The sequence below is a fragment of the Bubalus kerabau genome, chromosome X (assembly GCF_029407905.1).
Source record: "Bubalus kerabau isolate K-KA32 ecotype Philippines breed swamp buffalo chromosome X, PCC_UOA_SB_1v2, whole genome shotgun sequence".
NCBI lineage: Eukaryota > Metazoa > Chordata > Mammalia > Artiodactyla > Bovidae > Bubalus > Bubalus kerabau.
In genome coordinates, this window is record NC_073647.1 from 163,830,733 (window position 1) to 163,843,552 (window position 12,820).

At 48.4% G+C, this 12,820-nt stretch overlaps 1 long non-coding RNA gene across 2 annotated transcripts; it reads left to right on the forward strand.

Annotated features, from left to right (window-relative positions):
• The first annotated feature begins 2,782 nt into the window (after positions 1–2,782).
• Positions 2,783–12,525, forward strand: LOC129639803 (uncharacterized). Of its 2 annotated transcripts, none has more exons than XR_008708612.1 (5): positions 2,783–2,946; positions 5,363–5,597; positions 11,930–11,979; positions 12,245–12,318; positions 12,413–12,525. It is a non-coding gene; the product is annotated as an uncharacterized LOC129639803 (long non-coding RNA). The 2 variants fall into 2 exon arrangements; XR_008708611.1 differs by having other exon boundaries at positions 5,366–5,597.
• Positions 12,526–12,820: the final 295 nt, after the last annotated feature.

Genomic DNA, 12,820 nt, shown 5'->3' on the forward strand with positions numbered 1-12,820 from the left:
ATCTGAGCAAACTCGGGGAGATAGTGGAGGACACGGGAGCCTGGCGTGCTGCAGTCCATGGGGTTGCAAAGAGTCGGACACGACTGAGCGACTGAACAACAACCTCCACGTCAGCTTTATCCTCTCACCTCCTGAGGGACACCTAGGGTGCTTCCATGTCTTAACTATTATAAACAGTGCTTCTATGAAGGTTGGGCTGTATGTGTCTTTTCGAATCATGGTTTTCTCTGAATATAGGCTCAGGAGCGGGATGCTTGGGTCGTAGGTCAAAGATGTGGCTCTCTTGACACCAGGAGAGAGGAGCGAGTTAGCAAGCTTGGGGCATTTTAACCTTGGATATCCTCCCTGTTTGGTGAATGTAATCTCAGTATAGATGCACCATAAAATTTATGTTTGCAACCAAAAAAAAAGCATTTAAAACCTTGATACATTCATCCCAGTTGTACGTACCGAGAACAGGAACACTGCCTCCAACCTTCTAGAACTGAGATTTGTTGTTGTTCAGTCACTAAGTCGTGTCTGACTCTCTGCGACCCCATGGACTGCAGCACCCCAGGCTTCCCCATATATCACCAACTCCCGGAGCTTGCTGAAACTCACGTCCATCAAGTCGGTGATGCCATCCAACCATCTCATCGTCTGCCGTCCCCTTCTAATCCCACCTTCAATCTCTCCTGGCATCAGGGTCTTTTCCAGTGAGTCAGCTCTTCGCATCAGGTGGCCAAAGGATTGGAGCTTCAGCTTCAGCCTCAGTGCTTCCAATGAGTATTCAGGGTTGATTTCCTTTAGTGTTGGCTGTTAAGATCCCAAACAAGTTGGTTGATAGCAGTATCAAGCCAGAAGAAATACCATTTAAGGAGCAGAACATGTCAGCCATGATTGGTCCAAGTTGAGTTTCTGGTTCAAGTTGCTAAGGGAATTTTTTCTTTTACTTTGGAGGTGAACAAAGCCCACCTGTTTATAGATCTTTAGAGACATGAGGTTATCTTCCTTTATAGATCTGAGGTTTCCAGAAACTAGAGGCTGCTTGACAATACACGTGGAGAAAGTAGATGCTTTTATCATCTATAAACAAAATCACACACGGTAATTTCAGACCAACTGCCAATATCTGGATGCTTTCGACAAAACCCTCTTCTTTCAAAACAAACTGAACATCTTAAAAGCCAAGCATGCTTTATCCTCAGATGATCTCAGAATATCCCTAATTCCCCATTTGACTGGCCCTCTTTCAAGTGGATTACTCATATAATGCCGGATTTGGGATTTATCTTTCCAAAATGTGTTTTTTTTTTCCTTGCCTACCTAAACATGTTTGCATTTTCTCATTCCTTTCAAGCAATGAAATAGTGCATAGGCTATCATTCATTCAAAGGAAATACTTGAAAAGACGTTGCAAATCTGACAGTGCTTGGGCTGATCCAAGCTTCATGAATGACTTAGCAGACAAGCCTGGCTCCCCTTACCCGGTCGCTGAGACTTTCCTCCGTACGGCTACCCGCTCATGGTCCAAGCTTTCTGTGGTTAGTTTCCAAGGGCCAGAGTGAGGATTGACCAGCTGTGTGTAAAAATTTCCAGAATTGCTTGTCTCCAAGGCAACCCGTCGGATGTTGTAATGATTTCGATGGCCAGACATTCTGCTCTTGCGTTGGACGATGGTTGGGCTTGTTGCAAACTCTGTCACCTTCTGAGGGTTTGTTGTAAATTCATTTCTGTCCCAAGGATCAGGTCAGATCAAGGTGCAACGTCCTGGTCACCAGAAAGTCCTTCCTGTGTCTTTCTGGACCCATTGGGGGTTTTTTTTGCAGAGGGGGAGGGTGTCAAAAACTCACTCCTTTTCCTTAAGATTTTATATTTTATTTTTGGCTGTGTTGGGTGTTTGTTGCTGCTCAAGGGCTTTCTGTAGTTGCGGCGTGCAGGGCCTCTTCTCTAGTTGGGGTGTGCAGGCTTCTGCGTGCAGTGGCTTTTGTTACAGAGCACACGGGCTTCGTTGCTCCACAGCATGTGGGGTCTTCCTGGACCAGGAAGCAAACCTGCGTCCATTGCGCTGGCAGGCAGATTCTTTACCACTGGGGCACTACCAGGGCCAGCCCACAACCCAACTTGGAATTCTTGACTATGATGGCCACTTTTTTACATGAGGTGCCCCGGGCTCTGAACATCCCATGTCTGGTCCATACCTCGGAACGCAGTACTCCTCCGGGTTCTGAGCATCTCAAGAGCGTACTGTGAGAAAGGGGCCTTCCTTTCACGACGCTGTCTTTCTACCAGCATGATATTCACTCGATAACCTCCAGTTAGGGTTTGATTACATGTACCACTGAGTCAGGGGACGTGAGTTTGAGCAACTTCTGGGAGATAGTGAAGGACATGGGAGGAAGCCTGGAGCGCTGCGGTCCATGGGGTCGCAAAGAGACGGACACGACTGAGCGATCAGATTTAAGGATGCTTAGACCTGCTTGGGTTGGTTTAATTTAACCTTTAATATAATTCTTTCAATTTGGGGGGAATTTTCAGCTGTTAACGGTGCAGATGTTCTCTTTTCTGCTTCTCGTCCATTCTGTCTCTTCTCTCTGGGGCGGTCCTTGGATTCTTGCTACAGTTTTATAACATAATCTTCTGGATATCTTTCAAAAGCCTCTTCAGAGGAGCACTTTTTTCAGTTGTATTTCTGGCTCGCCAGTTCTCTACGTAATGAGCGCTCTATAATTATCTCACGTGTTGAATTATTTATCACAACTTTTATTTAAAAAAAATTTTTTTTTTGCCTACCCCAAGGCTCGCAGAATCTTAGTCCCCCAACCAGGGATTGAACGCAGGCGACCACAGTCAACGTTGAGAGTCCTCACCACTGGATCGCCACGGAACTCCCCTACCAAGCGCTTTTAAAAAGACTGAGAAGAAGAAGGTTCATCTGGACTGTTTTTCCAGATTCCACAAATGCATGTTAGTACACGACTTTCTTTCCCTTTCTGACTTACTTTACTCTGTATGACAGACTCTAGGTCCATCCACATCTCTACAGATTACTCAGTTGCATTCCTTTTCGGGGCTGAGTAACACTCCATTGTATAAACGTACCACATCTTTTTCATCTATTCCTCTGTCGATGGACACTTAGGGTTTTCCGTGTCTTGACTCATAAATTGTGCTGCCTCGAACATTGGGGTGGGTGTGTCTTTCTGAATTATGGTTTTCTCAGGGTTTATATGCCCAGGAGTGGGATTGCTGGGTCATATGGTAGATCTCCTCCGATTAAGGGCTTCCCTGATGGCTCAGCTGGTAACGAATCCGCCTGCAATGCGGGAGACCTGTGTTCGATCCCTGGGTCTGTAAGATCCCCTGGAGAAGGGAAAGGCTACCCACTCCAGTATTCGTGCCTGGAGAATTCCATGGGCTGTATAGTCCATGGGATTGCAAGGAGTCAGACATGCCTGAGCGACTTTCACTCTCACTTTCCAATTTAAAAAAAAAAGAAAAAGAAAAGAATAAGCCAAAGATGAAGAGACCTCTCCCCATAGCATCTTCATGCTGTGAGACCATCTTTGACAGAGGGTCAGTCTGGGAAGAATGGAACCAACCGCCCTCCACGAGGTGGCTTTTGATGGCAGACCTGTTTGTGACAATGTTCTTTTAGATTTTCTTTTTTTTGTCAAGTCCAGCCCCATCCGACATCTGGTATTTATTGTAACGCTGTTGATGGAAGCGCAGGAGGAGAAAAGGGCAGAGCAGGGTGTCGGGGAGACGCCCCGCCCGGCGAGGAGTGGGTGGCATAGTGGTGACGTGCAGGGCAGGAGACGTCTGTGGTCAAGACGTGAGTCATGAAGTCGGCGGATGCGGAGCCCGGAAAGAAGGAGGACCCTGGGGTCTGGGAGGGACGACCGGCCGCTCAACGCTGGACGTAGGACTTAGGAAGACCTGCTGGCAGCTCATGGTCTAAGACGGGCGTGGTGCAACTTGAGTGATGCTGAGGTCCTAAACATGACAGCCTCGCTGAGAATGGTCCCCATTCTCATTGGCCTTGATAATGATTACAAGCGTTGCTGGCTTTTCTCCCCCTCTGTGCTAACTAAGCTCTATGGCTTCTCCTCTTTTTCCTTTCCTTCCTTGTTTTTTTATCTGCACAGAATTCCCAAAGTCCTGTCGCCCCGCAGGAATCAGATTGATGTCATCTCAGCCTCACCGTATGCTTTTTATTAATGATGGAAAGTTTCCCTCCCCCGCACCAAAGGAGTTTTACGAGAGACCCAAGGCTGTACGCGAAACTGTTATTAAAAAATGATAATGATATTGACCCGTCTCTTTGGGGAGGATTATCTGGAGCTATGAAAAGACGCATAAAAAGTTCATAAGATGAGATCTTACACTCTTTCTATCAGACGTTCCATCCTCTTCAATAGAACCGTCTTCTCTCAAGTCACGAGAGTAAAGCCTCCAGCACCTCGTCAGGGCATCTTGAATTCATATGGAGAGGCTGCAGATGCGTCCATTATTTTTAAAATATGCTCAATGGACAGATTCTGGAAGCTCCAGATGTGCGAAGTTTAAAAAAAGAGTGTTTCCCTTGGAATCCTGTCAGAATCTTGTAGGGTTTGTTCATCTTTCTTACTTTTGCTTGCCTGTGTGTTAAGCTGTGTCCAACTCTTTGCGACCCCATGGACTATAGCCCGCCAGGCTTTTCCGTCCGGGGGATTTTCCAGGCAGGAATACTGGAGTGGGTTGCCATTTCCTCCTCCAGCTTCTTTTGTAGCAGTGTTTATTTGCTACTTTGAGAGAAGCTGGTTATCCTGAAGGTGTTGCCATCTTTCAATGGCTGTTAAAGGTTTTCTTTTTTCACCTGGAGCGTTAACATTCGTTTGCGTTTCTTTGTTTATTGTTGCTATGCTGTGTGTTCATTTGCTCTGCGTGGGCTTTTCTCCCGTTGCAGTGATTGGGGGCGACTCTCCAGTTGGGGTGCGTGGGTTTCTCATTGAGGGGCTTTCTCTTCTTGTGGAACAAGAGCTCTGGGGCGCGTGGGCTTCTATAGTTATGGCACGCATGCTGAGTTACAGTTGGTAAAGAACCCGCCTCCCAATGCAGGAGGTGCAAGAGAGGTGGACTCCATCCCTGGGTCAGGAAGATCCCCTGGAGGAGGAAATGGCAACCCACTCCAGTCTTCTTGCTCGGAGAATCCCCTTGGACAGAGGAGCCTGGCGGGCTACAGTCCACGGGGTTGCAAAGGGTTGGACACGACTAAGAGACTAAACAGCAGCAACTGGTCGTCCTTTGTCCCCCCTGGGACCTCTCAGAGACGCCTGTAGACTCAGAAGGGCAAACTCCTGAGGTTCGTTTTCATTCTAACGCAGCTTTGTTTCCGTTCCAGCAGAGAAACAGACGGGCACGATCCAGCCACGTGCCCATCTTCGCTAAACCGTGATGGGACTGGTAATCATTAAAAAAGCGTAACCCTTCAGAATTGTGACAGCTTGCTTCTCTCGTGGCCCGAGTCCATGTCCGAAAACATCAGGTCCTGGTCTCTAGAATCTGGGGATGTGATGTTTGTTGGAGAAGAAGTCCCTGCAGGGCTCAGCCCTGCCTGAAAATCCCAGCTATTCAAGGTTAGAATTTTATTTATTATTTTTTTGTTGGCTTTTCTGTATTTATGATTTAATTTTTTATTGAGGTATAGTTGGTTTGCCATCTTATCTTGCTTTAAGGTGAACGACATAGTGATTCGTAATTGTTGCAGATTATGCTCGGAGAAGGCGATGGCACCCCACTCCAGGACTCTTGCCTGGAAAATCCCATGGATGGAGGAGCCTGGTAGGCTGCACTCCATGGGGTCGCTCTGAGTCAGACACGACTGAGCGACTTCACTTTCACTTTTCACTTTCATGCATTGGAGAAGGAAATGGCAACCCACTCCAGTGTTGTTGCCTGGAGAATCCCAGGGACGGGGGAGCCTGGTGGGCTGCCGTCTATGGGGTCTCACAGAGTCGGACACGACTGAAGCGGCTTAGCAGCAGCAGCATACTCCATTTAAGGTATTATAAAATGTTGGCTCTATTTCCCTGTGCTGGACAGTGTATCCCTTAGCGTGTTATTCCAAGTACAATGTATCCTTCCAGCTCATCTATTTTATACACAGCGGTCTGTACCTTGTATCCCCGCCTTCTATCTTGACCCTCCCCCTTCCCTCTCCCCTTTGGTAATATCTGTGGGTCTTTTTCTGTGTTGGTATATTCGTTCATTTGTTTTATTTCCTTTTTAGATTCTGCATGTAAGTGGTAACGTAGACTATTTGTCGTTCTCTGTCTGACTTCACGGAGTATGATCTTCTCTAGGTTGATCCACGTTGCCGCAAATGGCATTCTTCCATCCTTTTTCGTGGCTGCGTAATATTCCACTGCGTATATATGTACCGCATCTTCCTTATCCATTCACCTGCTGATGGACACTTAGGTTTTCACTTCCTCATTTTCACTATCGTACCCATTGCTGCCGTGAACATTGAGGAGCATGTTATTGTTTCGAATCAGTGCCTCCTTTGTGTCTGGATGCACACCAGGTTTGGGAAGCGAGAATGGAGGTGAGCATGAACAGGGAGAGGCCTTTCCAAACGTGCTCTGAGAACAGAGCTGTGATGTCACCCGAAACTTCTGGTCCTTGATTCCTGCATTCTGACCCTCCAGGAAGTTCTTGTCCATCCAGACTCCCCGCTCTGCCCAGGCTCTTGCCTGGGAACCCGGAGGCTCTGAAAATGTTGAGGGATCAAAGGCGAGTCACCAGCAGAAACTGGAAACACTCAACCTTTAGATTCAGGTCAGCGCTCCTCCGCGTGGGTGGAGAGCACAGCGTTCCACGTCCGTCTGGTGTGTCTGCCGAGCAGACCGGGCACGGAAGCACACACAGCCTCTGCCAAAAGATGTCGATGACGGGTGAGATCAGCCTTGAGAATGATTTTCCAAATGCATTGGAGCTCCAGATCATCCTTTCAGTGCGGAAAGCTGAGAATTCCATTATTAACAGCCTGGAGACATTTTCTTCTAGGAGCAAATGGGAAGACTCAATAGGAGGTGGTGTGGAGTCCCCTCACTCAGAGGGACGAGGGCTTAGAGGTCATTTCTATTTATGGTTGTGGTCGGGGAGGAAGGGGGCGTCATCACTTCTTCCGAAGCGGGTGTGCCAGCAAAGTGAGAATTTCTAAAGCATCAGGTTTCTAAGTTTTGATATGCAAGATGCCCCCGGTGGCTCAGGAGTAGAGAAGCCACCTGTCGATGCAGGAGACGTGGGTTCCATCCCTGGATCAGGAAGATTCCCCTGGAGGAGGGCATGGCAACCCACTCCAGTGTGCTTGCCTGGAGAATCCCATGGACAGAGGAGCCTGGCGGGGCTTCAGTCCCTGGGGTCACAGATAGTTGGACATGATTGAGCGACCTTCACTTACTTACAGGAGTTGTAGGAAATTGAAGATTCTTTTTCCCCAGTCCCTCCCTCTTGTATCTGGAATGACTACCAACGGCTGCCTTCACCTAGGAGGTGATGTTGTCATTGTTGAGATGCTGGGAGGAGAACCCATCTTGTCTTATTAGCAGGAGATGCCACCTGCTTAGACCAAGAGGGGATGTGAGCTCTGGTGTGTGTGGCTGCTTCTTCCTTGGTCTCAGTCTGTCTGTCTGTCTTCTCTGTCTGTCTACCTACCTATTGTATCCATCTGTCTATGGTATGTCTTATCTACCGTCTATCTTATCTACCTAACCCTCCACCTACCAGTATCCATCTGTCATCTTCTCTAGCATCTGTCTATCCGTCTATCTATTTGTCTGCTGCTGCTAAGTCGCTTCAGTCGTGTCCGACTCTGTGCGTCTGTCTACCTATTAATACCTACCTGCCTGTGTATCCGGCTTCCCGTGTGGCTCAGCTGGTAAAGAATCTGCCTGGGTTTCTTTACCGATGCGGGAGACCTGGGTGTGATTCCCTGGGCTGGGAAGATCCCCTGGAGAAGGGAAAAGCTACCCACTCCAGTCTTCTGGCCTGGAGAACTCCATGGACTGTATAGTCCGTGGGGTCGCAAAGATCGGACACAATTGAGCGGCTTTTACTTTGCTTCACCCATGTATCATACCTGTCTATCATCTTAACTGTTATTTATGTTATCTATCTGTCTGTGGCTCTGTCTATCTACCTGCCTATCATATCTGTCTATCATCTTACCTACCATGTATCTTCTCTGTCTGTCTGTCTGTCTAATCTAATCTCTGTCTCTGTGTATCTCCCTTTGTGTATGTGTGTGCTTGGCCGCTTAGTCGTGTCTGACTCTCTGCGACCCCATGCACTGTAGCCTGCCAGGCTCCTCCGTCCATGGGGATTCTGCAGGACAGAGTACTGGAGTGGGTTGCCATGCCCTCCTCTGACGGGGGGAGATCTTCCCAACCCCAGGGATGGAACCCAGGTTGCCCGCATGGCAGGCAGATTGTTTTCCAGCTGAGCCACCAGGGAGGCTCAAGAATACTGCAGTGGATAGCCTGTCCCTTCTCCAGGGAATCTTCCCAAACCAGGAATTGAACCGTGGTCTCCTGCATTGCAGGCGGGTTCTTTACCCCGCTGAGCTTCCAGGCCAAGCCCATCTACCTATCATCTGTCTTATCATCTGTGTTTTCAGGTGATAAGATACCTATCTGTCAGGTAGACAGGTAGACAGATACCTACCTATCATCTAATATCTACATATCTCGTCTCTGGGACCTGAGACGCCCACGATCCCTAGAGAGGACCCTTGCTCTCCATGTTTATCTCCTTCCTGACGCCATGGCTGCTTCCACGAACCCTGATGACCCTTGCTCTCCATATTTGTCTCATTCCTGATGCCACGGCCGCTTCCACGATCCCGCCTGCATCCTCTCAGCTCCCTTCTTGGAGATGTTTCCCCATCAATCACCTCCTGGAGATGTTTCCCCATCAATCACCTCCTTAATGCTCCTCCTAAATCACCCGCAGCGCCATCCCTCTGGAAGGCGCCCAGGGCTTCAGGGCGGCCATCGGGGTTTAAGTTCTTGCAAAATGGGTATTTACAGTAATCCATTTAGCAATTAGGATTATCTCCGTTTGTGGGAGCTTGGCAGGGAGAGGATGCGGCGGCCTGGACACTTTGCGGGAGAAAGAGGGATGGCCCGAGGTTTCTAAAAGGAGGTGACTCAGACCCATGAAAGCTGTGCAGAGCACGGCTGTGTGATGCTCCTTACAGGGAAGAAGTCCCTGGTTCGGGAAGATCCCCTGGAGGAGGGCATGACAACCCGCTCCAGTGTTCTTGCCTGGAGAATCCCACGGACGGAGGAACCCAGGCGGGCTACAGTCCATGGTGTCGCAAAGAGTCAAACACAACTGAGCGACTAACACTACTAATACAGAAAAAAGGGATTTATTTACGGACACGCCTGTTCATGGCAACAGCTGGGGTCTGTCGGGTGGCGTGAGCGCTGCAGACGAGGTGTCCCCAAAGGTGGAAAAATATCAGGAGATGACGTGTGTGGAGTCTTCCATACGAGACTTCTGCAGAAAAAGGTGTCATTCCAACGCCATAGACAAGGAGCAGCCACTTGTTTCTTAAGGTTTCTGCTTGAATTCCTTGGAAGGAAAGCTATGACAAGCCTAGACAGAGTATTAAAAAGCTGGGATGTCACTTTGCAGACAAAGGTCTCTATAGTCAAGCTATAGTTTTTCCAGTAGTCATGTACAAATGTGAGAGTTGGACTGTAAAGAAAGCTGAGCACCGAAGAATAGATGCTTTTTAAAAAAAATTAATTAATTTTTAAAACAATTTATTTATTTTTTGTTTGTTTTTTGTTTTAATTTATTTATTTTAATTGGAGCCTACTTACTTTACAATGTTGTAGTGTTTTTGCCATACGTTGACGTGAATCAGCCATCTGTGGTGTTGGAGAAGACTCTTGAGAGTCCCTTGGACTGCAAGGAGATCCAACCAGTCCATCCTAAAGGAAATCAGTCCTGAATATTCATTGGAAGGACTGATGCGGAAGATGAAACTCCAATACTTTGGCCATCTGATGGCAAGACCCAACTGATTGGAAAAGACCCTGATGCTGGGAAAGATTGAGGGCGGGAGGAAAAGGGGACAACAGAGAATGAGATGGTTGGATGTCATCACTGACTCGATGGGCCTGAGTTTGAGCAAGCTCCGGGAGTTGGTGAAGGACAGGGAGGTCTGGCATGCTGCAGTACATGGGGCTGCGAAGACTCGGACACAACTTGTCAACTTTGCAGTACCTATCATCTATCTAGCTGTCTTTTTATCTATCTATCCATCCATCCATCCATCATATCTATCTATCCATCCATCCATCCATCATTTCTATCTATCCATCCATCCATCCATCCATCATATCTATCTATCCAACCATCTGTCTACAGAGAGAGACGGAATCTCTTGTGAGTAGTTGGCCCCCATGATTATGGAGGCCCAGACATCCCGCCATCTGCCTCCTGCAGGCAGGAGCCCCCTTCCCACTTGCCTACCTGGACAAGAGAGGACTGAAAGCTACTGCTCCGTGTCCCAGGCTGCTTGGACAGAACCCAGCACAGCACAGCACCCAGAACCCATGCGGTTCCACGGCAGACACACTTCCCGTGACCTCCATGAAGGGACTCGGACTATTTCAGCACCGGTTGGCCCTCTGCAGCATGTGAGGGGGCCGTGTCTAGACAGCCTGTTTTCCCCACATCCGAGCCAAGCCCACTGCACACGTGCGCCAGTTCTCTGGCAGCCCCATCTTGCGCAAACATCCTTAATACCTGCGGTCTGTGAACTGGGAGTTCAAGATCTGTGACTTTTTAAGGAGACGTCGAAACCTCAGACGCTGAGTGGGATGATCAGTCTATGACATCAGGTCTCAGACGGTCAGGAGATCAGAGCATCCACGGAACTGAAATCCGTTTTGTTTTTTTTTTAAGGTTCTATTTTTTTTCCCTCTCGCTGAGATGGTTTTGCATTCATTACAAGTCAAGCTGTTTCACAGATGCCCATTGGACGGAGAAAGGAAGCTGCCTCTTCTCACCAGCCAGGGGTCTCCGAGGATAATCGAAGCTCCCAGGGGCGTTGGAGAAGACTCTTGAGAGTCCTTTGGACTGCAAGGAGATCCAACCAGTCCATCCTAAAGGAGATCGGTCCTGAATATTCACTGGAAGAACTGATGCTGAAGCTCCAATGCTTTGGACACCTGATGCGAGGAGCTGACTCGTTGGAAAAGACCCTGATGCTGGGAAAGATTGAAGGAAGGAGAAGAGGACGACAGAGGATGAGATGGTTGGATGGCCCTAGTGACTCAATGGATATGAGTTTGAGTAAACTCTGAGAGTTGGTGATGGACAGGGAGGCCTGGCGTGCTGGAGTCTGTGAGGTCACAAAGAGTCAGACTCGAGTGAGTGACTGACCAACAACATCATCAAGAGAAAAGGCACATGGATACCCACAGAAAATTCTGTACACCAGTCTAATGTTCTTCATAGTCAGAGCACAAATCCGTTTATCCCAGACATGATACTCTCTAGAAGTTCTAAAAACCCCAGGAATGAAAGAGCTAAATCCTGTAAAATTGCCCCAAATTCCTGAAGATGTTTATGTACGCCTGATCCTACACCAGCTATATAGGATAGCTATAGAACTCTACAATATATTTATATGCACATACCCTGGTGAGTCAGACGGTAAAGAATCTGCCTGCCATACAGGAGACCCCGGTGCGATCCCTGGGTCGAGAAGATCCCCTGGAGGAGGGCATGGCAACCCACTCCTTGCCTGGAGAATCCCACGGACAGAGGAGCCTGGCGGGCTGCAGCCCATGGGGTCGCAAAGAGTGGGACACAACTTAGAGACCAAACAACACCAACAATGTGATATTCTCCTGTTTTCTTACATTTATTTTACATCTTCTAGGTGAGCAAAAGACAAGAAGAATCAGGCTTCCCAAAAGAGGAATCACGTAGGTGAGTAACCCGTTAAAAAGTGAACCAATCGTGTTTGTAAATGAGAAACTCACTTTGGGACGCAGCTTGCTATCTTGGGAGGTGCAGGAAAAGAAAGCATGAGTCACTCAGTCATGTTCGACTCTCTGCCACCCCGTGGACTGTAGCCCACCAGGCTCCTCAATGCATGGGATTCTCCAGGCCAGAATACTGGAGTGGGTTGTCATTTCCTCCTCCAGGGAATCTTCCCAACCCAGAGACTAAACCTGTGTCTCCTGCATTGCAGGCAGATTCTTTACCAGCTGAGCCACCAGGGAAATCCAAGAGATGGAACCGCTTAAGAAGTCAGGGGCTGTCTTGGTGAGAGCGATGCGAACTGCCTTGACAAAGACGCCCCAGAATGTTGTCAACTTGCCGCAGCTGACTTCTCGTTTCAATTACTCATCCATTCCAGGTGTTCCTGCTTGGGTAGATTTCTTCCAAGTGGTGAGTGACAGGCCCAGCATCCTTGCCAACCTGGTCCTCTGCCATCTGCAACACCTGCCTCCCAAGGTCCTCAGGTGTGCATTGGTCACTTCTTTGCTGTTGCTGTTTTTGTGTCTGTTGCTTGAACGCCATCCAGCTGAAAGAGCTAAAACGCATGCATGCTTACTACCCGTGGGAGGTTTCCATGGTGTTCATCCTTCCCCTGGCTGGAACGTCACCACACGAGACACATCAAATGCTAAGAGCAGCTGGGATGTGTCCTCAAGCTGAGATGAGCATCTAAGTCTGCTATCGCTGAGTATGGTATCAGTGAGTAGCTGCTGTGAAAATGAAAGTGTCAGTTGCTCATTGGTGTGTGACTCTTTGTGATCTCATG